Consider the following 21,512-nt stretch of genomic DNA (forward strand, 5'->3'; position numbering starts at 1 on the left):
TATATATATTTAAAAATATCTATTTTATTTTAAATTAATTATTTTCATGTTGTATATGGCATTAAATTACTTAATCAAGCAAATGCTTCCCATGTATTAATGTATATTTTAGTATGTAATATGCTATATATGTATAGTGTAAACATGTAGTTAAATCATTTTAAAAATATTCAAAATTATTTGTAAAGGAAAACAAGTGTTAATATTCAATCAATAAATTAAATTAATTTCCATATCAAGCAATAAAATATAATAAAACTTATATATATTAATCAAGGTGGATCAAATATATTTAATGTGAATTAATGAAAATATTTAATAAAAAAAGCAATGGTATATATATAGTATCAAGATTTGTATTGATATATTTTCAATGTATTAATATATTTTCTTTTTATGACTTTTTATTTGTTTTTACAATATGTAACATGTACAATGTTTCGGTGACATTAATTTGTCATGACAACAAAGCTCTTAGACATAGTTTTGAAATCTGGTCCGGCTTGGAGGGTTGACCCGGGACCTGACTGATCCGGGGCTAGAACTGGACCGAGTTGAAGAAAAAATAGAGAAAGAAAAAATCCGGCGTGACCCGGTTGACTCGGCGGGTTGACCCGGCAAGACCTAGTAAAAAACCCGGTTGCGATCCGTTGACTTTTATTTTTACTAAAACGACGTCGTTTTGATTATAAAAAAAAAATTGACCCGGACGACCCGATCAAAACTCGGGACCGAAACCTTGAACCGGGCCGGATCTAAAAACTATGCTCTTAGAGCATGGTTAATAATGATACTGTGAGGCCTTTTTTAATAATGGGAAACACTATTTAATTACCTCATGGACTCACTTTATTTGGTTGCTTTAATTAGAAATCAATTTCGTATCATAATTATAAACCATAAGTAAACATAATTAATTACATTCATGATTATGGTAAGTTTTAGGTTGAAATAGGCTACCCTTTCAAGGGTCAAAGCACTTGCTATCAAGTTTTCAAGATCCACTTCTTAAGCAAATCATTTTCAAATCCAAAATTCTGCAGTACTATTTCATTCTGTCTTGCATTGTTGCATTTTCAATTCCACAAGTGCAATTTAGGTATAATGCTGTGAGCTATAATAAATCAAATTCAAAATTACAATTACAATATCTATAAACCATGCAGCAACTCACTCAAATAAAATTATAAGTTTTATGAGAATCTTAACAATTTGTTTTTCAATTGTTATGTACCTAATATGCAAAATAATAATAATATTAAAAAAATAAATTTCTCATGAATATTTAATGAAAATAAAATTTTAATTCTTAAATCTTTTAATAGATTCTTAATATTATTTTATTATATTTATTAATTTTTTTTCCTCCTTTCAATCATATACAAAATATTGAAATATTATCTTAATATATTTTTTTAAAACTTGTTTTTGAGATCATGGTATGTTTTTATTTAAAAAATAGTGCTTATAATTGAAAAGCATGCTTTCGTTATAAAAATAAAGATATGCACTAATAAGAAAATAAAATTTCTATTAAAGAAATGCATTTTTTCTATTTATTTTAAATATAATTTTTTTTAAAAAAACCTTTATTTTAATTGTGATTGCCCTTTACTCAAAAAACTGCTCTTGATAAAAAAACATTATCCCATTGTTTTTAGAATAATTTGCTTATTAATATTGAATGAGATAGAATATGTATTCTTAATTTTTTTAATTGTAAAGTTTTATACAATTTTTTGAAATTAGATATTCTAATTTTTTAAGATAGTTGCACAGAGACAATGGATTCATGATTTTTTTTATTTTGTTTAATTAAAGCTTTCTTTAATGATTAGGGTGAGTTTTTGCTTTTAAAAGAAATGCTCCTCGTAAAACATGTTTTTGTTAAAAAACAAAAATGCACTAATAAGAAAATAATAGATAGTTTTGATGAAAAATTACAGTTCTTTTTAATAAATTTTTTTATAAATATCTATTTTTATAATTATTTAATTAAATAAAAAGAATTATAGAAAGTATGATGGTTAAACCGGGACCATAACCTAGTTCACATTATGGACTTGATTAACCCGGTTCGACCGGCTCGCTTACAATTTCTGACAAATTCAACTGTGGAAGTTGAAAAGGCGATATTTGTGATCTGTGCTGTAAAGGGTTATATCAGTCACCATTGGCTTTGATTTGACGCACGGGCTATGCCGAACTTATTTTCTGACATTTGGTAGGCTCAGAATCTGCTATGTGAACAAATATTCATCTTCAAGGCAAAGGAAAAACCATGCTAAGCTAGGCCCAGCAAATGAAACGACATAGTATCAAAGATAATAGCATTAATTCTTGTTGTGCCTGTAATTCTTATAAAATTTGATATATATATATATATATATATATATATATATATATATATATATATCACTTTTTAGAGTTTATTTATTCGATATCACATATATTCTTTAACACTGCAACCTATTTTGTAGACTCTCTCAAATACACTAGACTATACGATTCTTGCTCAATTATTAGATCTCTAATACCATCTATTATTCGATACCATATATTATTTGTTATGTTCACTAATATAAAATATTCTCATTAACACTCTACTTATTTGGAGCCCAACTTTAAATTTTTCAAGTGATTCTAGATTCCAGTATCTTTACTAAACCCCTGGACCTCTTATTTCATATAGAATTTGGGTATTGTCACACGAAAACACAAAGAGAATTAAATGTGGGAAGAAATAACATAATGTATTTGTTACTCCATAATTAAAGAAAACTAAATTTTTTAAAATAGACACCGGTTTTAAGAGATTTAAGTATTGTTTTAGTTATATTTAAGTATAAAAAAGTACCACATTTACCATGTCCTTTCAGATGAAAGGTTATATTTGCTTTGTGTTTTTCTAAATTTATTCTAGATATTATTTTATTAAATACCATTTAATTTTTAAATTTATTTTTAAATAAGATTATAACAGTCTTTTTATAATATTAACAAGTTTTTTTTTTACATCCCATCATTATTTTTTAAAAGTTTTATATGGTTACTTTTCTGACAACGTATATTTTTATTATCATATAATTAATTATAAATTGTTTTAGAAAAAATATGTTATTAAACTAATTGGATCCATGATCTGAGTTGCGAGCTTGACGAGTTGGCTCGAGTGGATTGAAGATGACAGTCTTAATATTTAAAAAATGATTTACTTTGTATACATAAAATATGAGTTTATAATCAAAATTTTATTCTAGATATTATTTTATTAAATATCATTCAATTTTTGAATTTGTTTTAAAATAAGATTATAACAGTCTTTTTATAATATTAACAAGCTTTTTTTTTTTACAACCAATCATTATTTTTTAAAACTTTTATATGGTTACTTTTCTAACAACGTATATTTTTATTATGATATAATTAAATACAAATTGTTTTAGAAAAAAGATGTTATTAAGCTAATTGGAACCATGATCTGAGTTGCGAACTTGATAAGTTGGCTCGAATGGATTGAAGAAGACATAGTCTTAATATTTTAAAAAAGATTTACTTTATATACATCAAATATTAAGTTTATAATCAAAATTTTACTTGTAGATAAAAAAGATATTAGCAATGCAAGCATTTTTTTTATGTAAAAATAAACAATTGGTTTAACCCATAACAAAGCACTATTAGCCACTAAAAAGTAGATATTTTTAGTTTTTAATCCATTCAAATACAAAATAAAACATATAAAAAAATTGAACTCATTTTGAAAAAAAAGTGAATATCCTGAAATAAATACAATATTCTCTACTGATTCACACATATTCTATGCTTCTCACATTACAAGCCCACTTCCATTTACATTACAAAAGGCACTCAAGTTATAGATTTCTAAATCCTTCATAAAAAATTTATAGATCTTTGCGTCATCTGATTATAGCATAAAACAAACTTCATTTTGCCATCATATTTCATTGATTAATTAAATTAATTACTTAATGATAAGGTCCCAAAAATCCAACTAGCCTAGAAATAAAGCTCCCGGGTTGGAGAATCGATTAATTAATTTGTCCTAGCAATATTATTCATTCTCCTTAGCCAATGTTATTTGTGGCTAGTACATGTAAAATGCCCCTTTTAGTAAACGTGAGGACTCTTCGATGCTAAATAGGTATCTTTTTAGAGAGAGAAAAAAACAATAATATTCTAGAGAGAGATGCTTTGAATATATATATATATATATATATATATATATATATATATATATATATATATATATATACAGTAAAGAATGAAGATTGTGAACCTTTGTTTTGAAGGTCTCATAGTCTATTTATAGATAATGAATCTTGTCCTTTTATGAAGAAAAGGGTCTGCAATGTAATTACCATGATAATATTTAATTAGGGATAAATATCATTTATATCTATATTAAGAAGAGGTCCTTTGAGGACTTTTGTACATCTAAAAGGTGTAATCTTACTCTAATAACATTTAATGAGAGATAAATATCTCTTACATCTATACTACTATTCTATGAGAATATGGTGGGTTCTTAGAAGACTTTTATACAACTAAAAAGTATAAGGAGATTAGGATCCAAGACATCAAATGTAATTAAGCCCATGAATGCTAAGTTTTTCCCCGAGGTTAGACGTAGAGAGATTGGTGATTTCCTTAGGCGTGCCAAGGGATGATGGTTGTTACCATAGACTTGGCTAACTACCATGTCCAAGTGCCTTGGGTCTGGCATGTTTGCTAGTCCCAAGTTATCTTGAACTTAAAATACTACAAAGTCCAAGTTCCTTAGGTCTGACATGTTTGTCAGACCCAAGTTTAAGAGCCTTAGATCTAGCATTTTTACCAGACCCACAATACCTCATTTCCTTTAGCAAGCTAAAAAAGGATGATCATTCTCTTAGGTGTTTCAAGGGAGAATGTGTATTCTCATGGGCATGCTAGAGGCTTGGCTTATTACCAAGCCTAGTCCAATCGCAGTTGGGTATGGCTAGCACCAGACCCAGCGTTCCTAAGGCTTGGCACACTATAAAACCCAATCACATCTAGGTCTGGTTAATGCCAGACCCAGCACACTTGGAGTTTGGCAAATTGTCAAGCCCTTACTCGAGACATGCTCATTTCTTTGGGTACCCAAGGGAGGATGGTCATAAAGGTTTTTTAGACCTTTTAAAAATAGATTTATCAATAGCCCCCAAATCTTTGTGATATTGAAACGCAATGACTTGTAAAAATACTCGGTTACCATGAGGAGTTCATTGAATTTTCATCGTGTGAAAAAAAGGGGTGGAAACCTTAGGTGATATACTGAAGAGCCCGTGTGGAGGTGTATGAAGAAAATCATACTTCAAAAATTTTCTTGAAGGGTTGGCGAAAAAATAGGGAAGGAGCCTGTATTTAGAAATATTTCTAAGTGGTTTGGGGAACCCATCGGAGGAAATCAACTCACTTTGAAGGAATTCCTATCTCTAAACTCATCGAGTGTGGAGCCCATACTTAGAGAATTTCTAAGTGGCTAGTGAGAACCCAAAAAGGGTGAACCTATGCTTAGAAATTTCTAAGTGATTATAGGTTCTTTGGAGAGCAGAAACTTATAGCTTTCCCAACATTGTCATGGGGCTTAAAAGACCCCCACTAAAAATGGTGATTACATGATGTTGTTATTTGTATTATGGAGACCAAGTCTATCCCTTGAAAAGTGATGAATATAACATTGGGGAGACTACATCCATCCCTTGGAGATTGGATAAGCTTCTATTTGGTAAAACATAAACTTTTCTCCAGAGTGCATGATCCTTTTGCTCCTCTTATTAAAGGCTTCTAAGGCTATTGGCTCAATCAATTCTTCCACCTTGAGCATCTCTGCGTTGGATCTCCTCAAATATACCTGTGTAGACTCACCCTCTTGTTGGGTAACAATGAAAAGCTATATGAAGGTTTTCTTGGTGGGTATGCTAGTGCTAAAACGTGCCACTAACTTGGCATATAAGTCACTGAAACCTTTAATGGAGTTTGGTTCCAGGTTGTTATACCAAGCATATTAAGTCATGGTCTTGGATGATCAACTCCAAGTTACTGCGCATATTTTGCACATGTTTCCTTAGGTCGACCAAGCCATCATAGTTTTCCAAACTCATATTCATGGAAAAAAAGTCATAAAGGAGTCGAGTGTTCAATATGTGTTTGGACAAATGAGAAACCCTCCACTGATGGGGACTATAAACATTCTCCTAGGTATGCTCATGCACAGACTGTCTCCTAGCTTTTTGTCTATTGGGCTCTTAGGAGCTCGAAGAGCTTGGCGTAGAATGATGGTTACGGTGACTGGTGTTCATCCTATAGTAACTAGGGGGAGTTCATTCAGAGTATTTCTCTGTACATGGGTGTGACAATGATGGGAATGATCCATTGAGGAACTTTCATAAATGTTATTATGTTTAGTCTCCTCTAGGTAGTGTAATCGTCTACGAGCTCTTGGTGCAGCTTGTGGCCTTAGCGCTAAGATATTGTGTGTTGTCGAGGGTGTTAAGATTTGTTGAGATGACAAGGTTTGATTTTGCCATCGGGTTGTCAACATGGTCTAAGTGAAGAGTTGCATCTGACTAGTGAGTTGTTGAAGCTCTTGCTAGGTAGGAGTGATCGTGACAACAAGTTGATTTGTCTCGCATCCTAGCCCAGGTTGGGCATTGGTTGTGTGCCATGAAATGCCCTAGAAATGCTAAAAACAAATGGTTTTTTTTTTTATCAGTTTCTCATAGATAACGCCACTGTGAGGTTCCAAAAATCCAACTAGCCTAGAAATAAGGCGCCTGGGTTAGTTACTCGGTTAATCAGTTGGTCTTAGCAATCTCATTTATTCTCTTTAACCAAGGTGATTTGCGGTTAGTATTTGCAAAAGGTCCCCTTCGGTAGAGGTGAGGACTCTCTGATGCTTAAATAAGTATATTTTTAGAGAGAAAAATACAATAATACTCTAGAGAGAGATGCTCTCAAAATATATATACAGTAGAGAATGAAGATTGTGAACCTTTGTTTTGAAAGTCTCATGGTGTATTTATAGCTCATGAGTCTTGTTTTTTTATGAAGAGAAGAGCCTGCAGTGTAATTACCCTGATAACATTTAATGAGAGATAAATATCTCTTATATCTGTATTAATATTTGATGAGAATATGGTGGATCTTTGGGGAACTTTTATACACCTAAAAGGTATAATATTACTTTGATAGCATTTAATGAGGGATAAATATCCCTTACATCTATACTAATATTCTATGGGAATATGGTAGATCCTTAAAGAACTTTTATACACCTAAAAGGTGTATGGAGATTAGGGTCCAAGATGTCAAATGTAGCTAAACCCATGAAGGCTGAGTTCTTACCCGAGGTTAGACCCAAGGGAGGTTGGTCATTCCTTTAGACGTGCCAAGAGAAGATGATCGTTACCTTGGACTTGGCTAACCGTCAAGTTCAAATTTCTTGGGTTTGACATGTTTGCTAGTCTCACATTGTCTTAAACTTGGTTGTCTGCCATGTCCAAATATGTTGGGTTTGACATGTTTGCTAGACCCATGTTTAACCAAATCCACGTGTCTTGGGTCTGGCATGTTTGACAGACCCACGTTACCTTGAACTTGACGGAATGCCAAGTCGAAGCGTCTTAGGTCTGATATTTTTGCCAGACCCACATTACCTCATTCTCTTGGGCGTGCCAATGAAGGATGATTATTATTTTGGGCGTTCCAAGAAAAGATACGCATTCCCATGGGCATGCCAGGGGCTTGGCTTACTGCCAAGCTTAATGTGCCTGAGGCTTAACACACTATTAAACCCAAAAGCATTTGGGTTTTGGTTGGCTCCAAACCCAGCATGCTGGGGCCTGGCACACTAGCAAACCTTCACTTGGAACATACTTATTCCCTTGGGCGTGCCCAAAAATAAATATAGAGGTTTTTAAAACCCATTAAAAATAGATTTATCACTTAAACAACACAATCAATAATAAAACAAATCGAATATATATATTTCAATTTGTTTTGGCAAGAAATCAATAACTGCGCAGACTAAATGAAAATTCTATTTATTATCTGAATCAAGCATTTAAAGATATTCTGTGATTTTTAATTGATACTCATGCCTTACTAGTACCAAAAGTCAATATGTCACAAATATGAAAAGACCAACTAGTAGATTGTTTTCTTTTTTGGACAAAAATATCAAAGTCATAATGCATTATTCTTCATATGAGAATGCATATCGTAAACGAGGGGCACCTTTTAGACTAAAACATATATGTTTTCCATTCATATGTCTAGCAAGAGACCATTTTTTTCCTTTTCCTTCAGTATAAGAAGGCAAATATGGCGCCTTATATTGATTTTTACCTTTTCCTTCAGTATAAGAAGACAAATAGAATTCACAAGGCCGAGCTATAAAATCTAGCAAGAGACCATTTTTTGTTTTTTCATAGACGAGATAATAATTTGTTTTGATTCCTTTATAGTTGTAATCCAATTAATTAGATAAAAAAAAATTACAATTACCAAAAAAAATTCTAAAAGAGACGGAGAAAATATTGTAGCTTCTCTCATAAAATATTATGAATTGCAATAATATTTTATAAAATTTTTTTTTTTTGCTTTGGCTGTCAAACTTTTTTTTTTTAATTTTGTTCTTTGATATTTGATTGATTGGAAATTAAGCTTAATAATTTATTTTGATTTGCTTATGGTATCAAAAAAGCATCCTAATATTGGATTGATGCTTGATTTTACAAAAAAATAAATTCAGTTTTATTGCTTACAAAAATATTGACAATGAGGTAAAAATACAGGTTTTTTATTAAACTATTCATGACATGCACTTTTACAAATTTTGGCCTTTAGAGTTTTTTTGTTTTCACTTTTGGTTCTTTTAATTTGAAACTTTTATGTTTTGGTCTAAAATTTATTTTTGTTTACTTTTTAGTTCTCAAGTTTGAGAGAAGAGAGAGTTGTTGGAACATGACAAAAGAGAGATAAAGTGATTGGCTAGTTAGATTTTGTGAACAATAAAAGGAAATTTTGATGTTGATGTGTTTTTGACCTTCTATATAGCTGGAAAAAAAGGAGATTAATATTGAAAAGGATTTTTTTTAGTTTAATTTGATGTTTTTGAATCGATTTAGGGATGTTTTAAGTTAAGAAATTAGTTTATTGAGATTCTAATGGTGTTATTAGGTTTTTTTTAATGTGAAAATAGACTAAAAATAATCTTTTGAATAAAAAAAACTCTACTTTGATTTTCCAACACTGCTTTAATGGATGAAATTTAGAAAAGCAAACAACGTGTTTTCCACCAAAGCCCATAATAAATAAAATAAAAGAATGAACAAGACATCTTTGAGGAAAAAAAAAAAAAAGACCAAGCGCGTGATCTTGACCTAATATACCTATGCATGCATGCCAAATCTTTTTTCTTTGTTAGAACACATACAAAGACTCATCTCCTTGGCCCAAACACATGGCCACTTTTCATATTTATTTTTTAATTTTGTTTTAGATTTTTATTGAAATGAACTATTAAAAAAAATTACTACTCAATTTCTCATTGTTCTCAAGAAATTCATTGTGTCAATATTCTTGTTGAAACCAATGTTAATTTTAAATTTTTTAAAATCAAATAAAATTTTACCCGGGTTAACCAAATAATAATTGCATCTCCCAAGTTAGTTAAACTACACCGAATCAACTCCCTCGTGAATTATTTTAAAATCTAGCTGGATTTCATAACCAAATTAACTCCCAGCTTGACTGAATTTAATCACATTTTCAAAAACTTTTCTATGTCAGCGCATGCAAGGGGCTAGTATTTTACGAGTCACCAATAACAAATTTGGTTCACTGAAGCACCGACATGCATGGTGATAGGCTTGCATGTTCAAGCCCTTCCTGAGTGCTAAAGGTCCTACATAGAAAACTGTCTTTGAAATGAAGTGCACTCATGCTTTTTGTTAATTTGAGAGTAGTTGTTGACTTTCCTGTACAAAAACAAATTAAATATAATTCAAGATCGAGCTCAAATAAAACCAACTGTTCTATGTTGGACCAAACATGTCCACATGTGACGAATTTGTTTGACAAGATGCTGCAAGCTTAGCTTTCAACCTTCAGCTTGGAGCACAAACAAATTAAGCATTATTGTTTTCTGGGATGTATCTTGCCCTTACAAGCTTCCTCGTCTTTGCTTGTACGCGTGGAGAGAGCCCATTTGTTCAACTGCATTGGTCATGAAGATTAATGAGGTATGGAACTAATAAATTAATTACTATTAACAATAATAGGGCCTTGGCCCTTTTTTCAATAAAAAAGAAGAAGAAATAATAGAGTTTGTGTCTGTGTTGTAATTAAAAAATAAAACATGGAATTCAAACTTCATCCCTCTTGTACCTATTTTACCGTAAAAAACCTACTGGATTGGTAAAGAGCATTGAAGCTTAACTTATGCTAAAATGCATGATAACCTTGTAGTAGTGTGTGCTCACTTCTACCTCAGTAGTATATTACTAGGCATGAGCACTCCTACACCGCGGGTTCTTATTAGGGGTGTTCAAAAAAACCGACCAACCGATTAAACCGAAAAAACCGAGAAAAAATTAGCCGAAAAAACCGAACCGATAAAAAAAACCGAATAAACCGATTAAAAAATAAAAAAAACCACCCGGTTCGGTTCGGTTCCGGTTTTAAAAAGCTTAAACCGATTGAACCGGACCGGTTTAAAACAAGGTATAAAAGCATCCATCCCTAACCCTAAATCAATTTACTCCTTTCCAGCGGCAGCCGCCACCCCCCCTCCCTTCTCCCTTTCCAGCCTTCCCTTCCCCTGCCCCTGCCCCTGCCCTTCCCCTTTCCCCCTTCTCCATTCTCAGCCGCCCCACCCCCTTCCCCTTCCCCTTCCCCTTCCCAGCCTTCTCCTTCCCCTTTTTCCCTTCACCCTTCTCAGCCGCCCCACCCGCTTCCCCTTCCCCTTCCCCCTTCCCAGCCTTCTCCTTCCTCTTTTCCCCTTCACCCTTCGCAGCCGCCCCACCCTCTTCCCCTTCCCTTTCCCCCTTCCCAGCCGCCCCACCTTCTTCCCCTTCCCCACCCCCACCCCCACCCCCAAAAGCAGATCGTAAGCCCAGAGGTTATCCAAAAGCAGTATTTTGCTTCAATGGTTATCCAAGCTCTCCCTGCAGATCGTAACCCAAAGGCAAGGAGGGCTTCTAGGAGTTATTTTATTGTGTCAAAATTGTGTAGTTTGATTATTAATATACAAATATTTCTTAACATCATCTGAAAGGGGAAAGAGAAGAGAGTGAACAATGGTTATCACTGTTACCATAGAACAATCCGGTTTCCCTGGTTTTTTGGCTAAAAAACCGACCCGAACCGAACAAAACCGGTTCGGTTTGAACCGGTTCTCGGTTCGGTCCGGGTTGTATTAATAAAGAATATCATTTTCCGGTTTGGTTGTATTTTTGGGTTAAAACCGGACCGTGTACACACCTAGTTCTTATATATATATATATATATATATATATATATATATATATATATATATATATATATTGTATTGTAATAAATGATGTTTAGGTGAAAGTATGTTTTAAAGAAAAAAAATACTCTGCGCCACAAGTTATACTCCCGACTTGTCAAATAAACTGGTTTTATTTTAATCAAATAATAATAAAAAGATGATAATAATAAACAAACAAGAATTTAAAAAAAATCATGAAAACTTTGGAAATAAACCTTTTTTCAAGAGCAGAAAAATGAAGTAGTTTAATTTTAAGTCAATTAAATATGAAAGGAAAAAATTTAGTAAATAAAAGGATGAAAAATCAGCCCGAGTTAACCGAGTTATCATAATAAACATGTAATCTGGAAAATAAAGATCGAGTTAGCCCTGATTAACCCGCCAAACACATATCCAAGGTCATAAGATCGAGATAACCTGATAGAAAAGAAATTAAAGAAATCCATAAAAGAAAATAAGCCAAGAAAAAAAAAATGTCAACTCTCATTAACTTTTCAAACCTGTGACTTGGGTCATTAGACCAAAATCAGGGCTAGTATGAAAATTAAAATAAAAAATAAATTAGAAGGCAACTATAATTTTTTTTTATTGGAGGGTGGAATTTAAAAGAAAAATAACTCTAACAAAAGGACAAAAAAATAAAAAGAATGAGGACCTAATTGAAAAAAAATAATGTACCATATATTTGGATTGAATGTTAAAATTAAAAACCAATAAAACCTTTTACAAGAGAGCTAAGAAAAAAAAATAGAAATCAAAATAATAAGAACCAAATTGAAAAAAAATATATGAGAAATTGGGATTGAAAGATGAAATTGATAAAATAAAATAAAAATTTTATAAAAAATAAACAAAAATTAGAAATCAAAAGAATAAGGAATGAAATATCAACAACAATGAGGACCAAACTATACTGTTTTGGGCAGAGAGAGAAAAGAAGGAAAAAAAAGCCTCACTAGTGATAAACTACCCCACTAACACTAGCATGCACCACACCAATAAGAAGATGACATAAAGATGATTCCAACAACATGATAGAAGGGTAGTTAGGCCGTCGAGAGGCACCTCACGTGTCGCTGAAAGTGCATGGGTGCCTCTCATGCGCTAATAGCTTTTCCATTAAAAAATATTTAATTGATGTATAAAGACAAAATTTACCTTTGTGAAACTCATAATAATTGAAAAAACAAACATACTGAAAAGACCAAAATACTCTTGAACACATGTTTTATTTTTTTTATTTCAAGAAAAATGTTGTCATTGTATTGTGTTTTAAAAAGTGAAAAGACAAAACTACCATTTTCTATCAATTTTAAATTTTTGACTTTGAGGGTAATTGTGTCATTTTATTATGCTTAAAAATTGTAAAAGAAACATATACGACTGGTCAGTCTTTTAATATTTAATGGGCTATGCAAAAAGACCAAAAAACCCCAACACTAAAGCCATTGATTTTTTTTCTAAAAGGAAAAAAGCTAATTACACTATCATAGTGAATAGTAAAACGTGTCTATATGCATTGTAAATTCTCCTTCCCCTTTATTTTATTTTATAGTCATTAAGAATGAACAATACTTAAATGTGTTATTAACAAATTCATGAAGGGCAATTTGATCGTTTTTATAGTCATTAAATATTATTTTCATGAAAAACATTGTTGGCACGTGCAAGCCACACGTAAAAGGCGTTTGTGCGCTCCTAGCGACTAATTTAGTACCTTTAGGAATCTAAAAGTGCCTTTCCACCATGTCATTTGAATCACCTTGGCATCCTTTTCTTGTTGGTGTTGGTGGGACAGTTTGCCACCAGCAGGGTTTTTTTTCTTCTTCTTTTCTTTCTCATCCCTTGAAAATTATAGCTTGGTCCTCTTTGTTATTGGTATTTCAACTCTAATCCTTATTCTTTTGATTTCTAATTTTTATTCTTGGTTCTTTCATAAAAAATTTATTTGTTTTCAATTTCATCCTTCCATCCTAATTTTTCATATTTTATTTTTTTCAATTGTGTTCTCACTCTTTTGATTTTTTTTTTGTTTTTAATTTCACCTTCCAATAAAAAAATTATAGTTTTCCTATAATTTATTTTTTAGTTTGATTTTTATCCTCGTTCTTTTAATTACTATTTTTTATATCCTTTTGTGTTATTGATCTTTTTTCCCGATTTTATCCTTCAACATTTGATGGTGATTAAGCTTCATAATTTTTCCATATAATTGAAATCTTGTATCTTAGTGATTCCCTTCAACTAGAACTTTTGTTTTGCAATTAATAGGAAAACTATATTCTCATAGCTCTTCACATATGCAATTATTTTTTGGCAAAGTCCTACTATCTTATCGACTTTTTTTTAGCTTAGTTGACCTAAAATCCTCCATCTCAGTGATTCCCTTCAACTAGAACCTTGGTTTTATAGCCATTAGGAGAACCATATTCACACAACTATTCTCCTTTGCAATTGTTTTAAGGTAGAGTCCTGTCATTTCAATGACTCGTTTTTTTTAGCTTAGTTGATATGAAATCATACATCTCATCAATTCCCTTCAACTAGAACCTTGGAGAATCATATGAGGGCTTAGTAGGTAATGAGATGAATCATGTACCAAATCATTACCAGTTTAAACACTCAACGATAGTTGGTTGGAGTTTACATAAACTTGAACCTTGACTCAAGTCATAAGTAAGCTACTAGTGCCCCACAGAATCTAAAGCTTTATAGTGTGTGACCTCATGAATAATATTAGTGATGCGTGAAAGCCTTTCATCCATATCCAATATATTATGCATGACAAGATGTAAAAAGAATGTATGTTAACATTCTTAAACAAAGTAAATCATTCATAGCTAAAAAATAAATAAACATCAATCTTGACAGAGCATGGTCCAAGGTTCCCTGGTGGAGTCACCATCCAATCATACCCTTCACGAGAGCGCGATGTCGCAACAACCCTTCCTATATAGGTTTAAGGTCTTTTATTGGATAAGGAGTCGTCACCTGGTATTATGGTTATTAGAAACCCTAACTGGTCTTTAGATATTTTAGGTAAGGGACTAGTTGTGTAAATAAAAGGTATTAACACTTCTAGTATGCTCTACCTAAGGTAAGCTGCATTATTTTTTTCTGTTTGTAGTTGCTATGGTTTGATGATATTTCTATTTCTATTAATGTATCCATGATGGGATTGCTAGAATGAACGAGCCTTGATTTTCTAAGTTAATAACTTGGTATAAAAGATATCTAAAGAAAACAGGTCTATGTACAACGTATACACTACAAATGAACCAAAGATATAAATCCAAAGACATTCAGTGATTTTTATTTTATTTTTCCTCTTTTCTCTTTGGTATTTTGGATGTCCATGACTCTTATATCATGGAACATAAGTTGAAATATCCTCAATTATTATTGAGGATTCTTTTGAGATAAACTTGGATTTTTTAGCTACTGCATCATTCGAAATAGTATTTCAGATAAACTTTTTTGCAATTTTTATCCTTATATTAGAATTGAATGACTTGTATTACATACATTAATATTTTAGATATTAACCTCATACATGTTTTCTATCCTTATATTAAAAGCGAGTAACAAATTTTTCTAAAAATAATTTTTTATATTTTATGAAATATAAGTCAAAATCCTTTAAAATTTTACAAACTGGATGTAAAATCCATACAATGCCTTTTGTATTTTTAAACATGCAGAAATACTTTTTGAAATGTTTTTTTTTTTAATTTGAAGACATACTCCAATATTCTTTGTTAGGATTTTTTGCCATATGCAAGGAAACCTTTTATTTATTTTTTTAAAACAACATTTTTATATTTTTTATATTTTTATATTTTTTAAAAATAATTTTTAAGGGTTTGTTTGACAAAACCCTATTTTTTCTTTAAATAAAACTGCCAAAATAGATCTAAGGGCATGTTGTTTGCCAAACACACTCTTAAGCCAAAGATTCCTTTATAAAAAAAGTTGAAAACTAAACAAGGCCTTACCCAAATGACTGAATTTGACCTGGTCAGGTTGACCTGAAATCTTTGTTTCAACCTTAAACTAAATAAAAAACCTGAAAAAAACCAAAACCAAAACTTAAAACAAGTCAAACATGCAAAAAAAAACAAAAACATGAAAAGTTTTGTTAAAAACGAATAAAAACACAGAAAACTCAAGAACATGAAGAACAAATAAAGAACATCAAGAACATGCCCAACAACATAAATCAAGATCCAGACCAAATATGAGCAAACTAAAGATATAGACATGTTAGAAATCAATCACGGAACAATAATCAAGCATCAAACATCAACGATTATCAACTAATAATCATGATTTCATCAAAATAGATTTTAGTGCAAAAACAAAACTCTCGGATAAAAACTCAAAAAAAACAATTATCGATGCAAACTAAGCCTAAAATATTGATTAACGAATTCATGTGAAGATGTTGGTGCAAAAAAGCAAAGCAAAAATGGCTAAAATCAAGTACCCAAGGCAATGTTCAGACGAAGAACATTGCCCAAAATCTACCCAGAAATGCAGAGATGTTGTTCAACCTATAACTGGCCTTTTAGGCCTCCCAACCTCTTGTTTTTTGTTCCCATAAACCACATTTCTATAGTTACATATTTTTAAATAAAAACAAACAACAAATCATATAAAACATGCGTGGGATTTCAATTTTTAAAATTGTCAAACCTAAACAACAAGCATATTCAATAATTTTGGAGTTTAAAATTGATATTTTGACACTGAAAAGGACTTGGCATAAACTCAGGAGCCTAGAACATGCCATATTTGGTTGATTTCAAACCTATTTTATTTCACCAAAAACAACCATCCAAATATTTTCTTAACATCCAACAAACATTAGCAACCAACTCACAACAAGATTAAGTAAAGAAAAACAATATTTTTTTATGCATTAATCAAAATCTAAGATCAACACAATATAACACCAAAACAAGTTCAAAATATCATTAAAACATGTAATAGAGAGCTAAAGGTGTACCTTATGGACATCACCTCCTAAGTTAGAGGAAGTTTATACCTTTAAAGCTCACTAATGGTTGTTGCCCTTTATGCTTTTGTTTTGCAAAGTTTACCTTTACCACACTCAAAGTTTAAGAAATCTTTGTGCTAGGCTCTTGAACCTTCACATTTAGTTTTCTTATCAAGATTTTCCTCCAACATTTTTTTTCTATTTTTCAGTGGGTATTTATAAGCTTTTGCTAGGGTTTTCTGATGGGTTCAACCAAGAATTGATCATAATTTATCAATGTTTGACCTTTGATCAAAATGAGAAGGTTTTTGTGTGATTTTAACAGCTAGAAACTCTGTACTTTGCTGGTTTTGCAACAAACTTGCTTTTAGAGATTCTTGGTGGTTATGCTAAACTTATAGGCCAATGAGTTATTTTTAACCTTTTGATCTTGAGAGAAATGCGACCAACCCTTGATAAGAACCCATTGAGAAGGTTTGTAGTGTGAACACATGAAAAAAATCAATGGTTTTGCACAATAGGTATCACAGATATAACTGACTGAGTTGACCACTTTCAAAGCTTCGCTAGAGCAACTCCGATGTAAACATCATCAGAGATCACTTGAAGTTGGTAGAGGAGGTGAACATTGTTTTTTTTTATCTAACCTTACTCAATTTAGAGGTTTGTAGCTTCACATTAATTTATGTTAATTGCATCCATAATTGCCTTTAAACTTTCAATTTTGATCCTCCCTGACCAGTCTTTAACAATTTTCTGAGCATTCTTCATGTTCTCTCCACTAATATATATATTTTTTATTTTTTCAACCTTTCAACTTTTTTGTATTTTTCTTCTCCTATTTTTTTTATTTTTCTCTTTTCTCTTTTATTGTATATTTATGTGGGCCCTAAAAATAGATAACAACAACTACCTTAAGTGTCAAACATTGAGAAGACCCTTCAACTAATCTAAAATACAATCTGAAGTTTTGGTTGGAAGCTAGAGCAACCGGTGGACTTGATAGGAATCAGGTTTATAATATTTTTATGACTACAACCTAAGATATAAGGGCATATTGTAGTGTCTTGAACATAAACACTCATAATCCGACTTGATTAAGCCATTACTACCTATTCAGAAGTTGGTTCAAGAACAAATTATTTTTGCAATAACCGATCTAAGAGCTGAACTAGAGGTGTAGTACGATGAAAAAAGTAGAAAGCAATGGGCGAAGATGATGGAATACTTGTTGACTTATTATGCTCCCCCTCATGGATCTCCAAAAGATTCTCCCCCTCCACCTCCACCTACAGCTCCAACTTTTTTCTAATGTATAAAGATATTTTTAAATAATTTTACTATTAAATTAATAACATAAAATATGTATTTCAATTTAATTTATTTGTTTAAAATTTAATGTCGAATTGTTTGATTCAAATAAGCATGCATTGAAAAATATTATTGACATACCGACAAAATCATCAATGAACATAAAAATTTTATCGGTGATTCCATTGATAATAAATAATCATTTTCCTTAAAGAATTATAGAGAGTTGTGAATTGTTTTGATGTAATCCAATGGATTCACATGCAATCTTTATGTCGGTGATTTCGTTGGGGAATGCTTCAGTGATACATGATCCATTACCAATAGGTATTTTGTCATTGATCCATTAATAATATTTATTGTGAATATTCTATCTGGGTTTCCATTAGTAAGTAACTACTTCGACTGAGTTACTGATGGACTTAATATCCCCGACAAGAAACTCGTCGATGACAAGTTTCCATCGAGGAATCCATTGGTGATTTATATACCGATGGAAATACATTTTAAATGCCAACAAGATATTTTATTGGTTTTGGGTTAATCAGATTTGATCAAAACAATATTTTACATAATTTTACTATAAACTCAATCTAGATTAAATCTTGAATAATTGAGTTTTTAGAATAATCTAGTAAATTACAACTATAATTAAGATATCACATAGGTGGAAAATGAAATATTAAAAAAAGCTAAAACTAGTTGGGAAATTACTGTAGATTTAGACTCATTAGCACTCTTCACGAGAATAGTGTAATGACGTCTTTTCCCCTCACACCAAAACAAATATAACTAGTTATTGAGAGCTTTATATTCTCTTAATGAGTTGCATTGGTCATTTTCAAATTGATTAGGGGCAATTACATCTCTTCCCATTTCAAAAGGATAGTGAAAAGACTAAAAAGTTTTTAAAAGCAAAATTTTCAATACTAGCATGAAAGGAAAATTTGGTACTTTCAAAATGGTATTTTGTGATTATAGTTTAAAGTGAGGGGAAATTTTGTATTTGAAAATATATATAAAATCAAAAGCATAATGAAGAACAAAATGCAAGTATAGAAGGTAAACTTGACCTCAAGGGGATTTTTCATCTAATGCCAAAGGTTTTTTTGATATTAACATGTCAGACCAATAGCAATTTGATGCATCCAGAGGTTTGTGGGAGGTGTCGATGCCATTTATGAGTCGCATGCGACACCCTCCCAACATCCAAATATACCCTTCTGTCATGTTATTGAAAGACTTGTCTTGTCCTCTTTCTATTGGTGCGACATGTATCTCTAATGGTGGTAGGTTTGTCGCCAATGAGCCTTTTTTTTCTTCTTTTCTCTCTCCTCCTCTAAAAATTAGAGATTGACCCTTTTGGTTGTTGGTATTTCAACTTTAGTTCTTATTCTTTAATTTTTTTTGTCTTGGCCCTTTTTTAGAAGTTTTATTTGTTTTCAATTTCATCCTTCAAACCCAATTTATCAATTATTACATTCTCCAATTTCATTCTTATTCTTTGGATTTCTAATATTTTTTCCTTGGTCCTTTTGTAAAAAATTTATTGGTTTTTAATTAATCTTTTAATTCTAATTGAAGGTATTATATTTTCTAATTTGGTCCTCATTGTATTGATTTTTGAATTTTTTTTGTCGGCCTTTTTGTCAAAGTTATTAATTCTTTTCAATTTCACCTTTCAATAAAAACATTATTTTTGTTTTTTATGTCAATTTTGATCCTCATTCTTTTGAATTTTTTTGGTCCTTTTACTAAATTTATTTTGTTTTTCAATTTTGATTCTCATTCTTGTAATTGCTATTTTCTTGAATCCCTTTGTACAATGAAAATTTTTTTTTTTTCAATTACATCCTTCAATATTTGATTAATTGAGAATTCGTGGTTTTTCTAGATTGGGAGCTTCGGGTCTAATGAACGGGTTCACGAGTTTGAAAAATTAACACAATTGTTTTTTTTTTTTCAAGTTTTATAATCCTTCTTATTTTTTTACCAATTTATTCTAATTTCATAATTTGATACACATGTTTGATGAGATGTTGACTCAACCTTAATTATCATGATTACAAGTTTGTTATGTTAACTTGCGTTAATCAAAACTGATTTTTTATGTTTTTTTACTCAATTTCAGCATATAAACATTATTTTTTATATAAAAAAACAATCCAACCTAGTTGCAAAGCGATTCTAGTACATATACTACTTCACCATGGCCGGATAAGAAAAGTTTAGTATGAAAAAAATTTAAACCTAGTTGAAGGCACGTGGATTGTGGAGACTGGAGACCATAGTTGGAAAAATTTAAAAATGAGTAAAACAAAAACAAACAAAAAGAAAGAAGAAGAGTAAAAGGCACACCAAGTGGCAAGAAATTTCAGTTCCCAGGAACTGATAGCGGAACCTAACACGGGCAACAAAATGCACCTTGAAAACAATGCGACGTGACCTTGAATGCAAAACCATTAAACTATGAATTTACCCATTTAATTATTTTCTCTCTTTCACCAAGAAAATGGGACAGAATCAAACGAACCTAGTATCCCTTCCCAAATTTGGCCTGCTAATTCTATTTATTTGGCATCCTATAACTCATCATGTAGAAAGACAGTGATATAATTAATTCAATGAAGCCTTGGTGCCAATTATAACTTCATAAATATTTGGGATCAATCAATTCCTTGAACTTTGAAGAATTAAAATTATGGAAATCTATAGTGATGTGATAGTTGGAGGAGAAGTCGAATTGATCGAGTCCAAGTCGATCGAGGAAACATAAAAACTTTAAATTAGGTATGGTATCTTTGACTGTGCATGCAAGTTACTGCCCAGAAAACAGTACTGGCCGGCGGGTTACCTCACGCTCACCTAACTTAGCTCCACGCGGCATTTATACACTCACTCATTTTCGGCATTCGAATTAAATAAAACACAAGCACTACTTCTCACTATGCCAGATTTCATTCTCGCTTTCTCACCTTAATTCAATTTCAAACACTTTAACTTTGACTTGGCCTGCACCTAAGTTGATGCCACCCTCCCTCTCCTTGTCTCTCTAGCCGTCACGCATTAGTGCATGAATTTCTCTCTCTATAACGCTTGTTATGTGTTTGCGTTTGTGTATATATTAGCCCGTGCCAACACCCATCAAACCTGTTAAACTAGAGCTAGCTATCTCCTTAACCTTTTCTCTGCTTCAAACCAAACCCAAGAATCCATCTTCTTTCTTCGACAAAAAAACCCATATTTATTCTTCAAAAAAACCCAGATCACATCATCTCTCATCCTCTCTTTTATGGCTCGTTTTGGTGCTGTGGTTTTCATTTTCTTCTTCTCATTTGCTGCATTTATGTCAAATATAGAGGGTAGAAAGTTGTTGATGAGTACTAGTGCACAGGAGAGCAACAGCAACAGCTGGGACAAAAGGAGCGTCAGTTCTTTTGCGAGTTTGGTTCTTAGTGCCCTTCCTAAGGGTAAAGTGCCGTCATCTTCTTCTCCTAGCAAGAAGGGTCATGCCACTCTAGATAATGAACAGATCTTTGCAAGGCATCTTGCTAGCATCGATCGGATTCTGCGGTCTGTTCCAAGTCCAGGAGTTGGCAATTAATTATCTTCTCTTAATTTCTTACATTCCTGACAAGT

This window comes from Populus trichocarpa, chromosome 11, assembly GCF_000002775.5.
Source record: "Populus trichocarpa isolate Nisqually-1 chromosome 11, P.trichocarpa_v4.1, whole genome shotgun sequence".
In the NCBI taxonomy this organism is placed as follows: Eukaryota; Viridiplantae; Streptophyta; class Magnoliopsida; order Malpighiales; family Salicaceae; genus Populus; species Populus trichocarpa.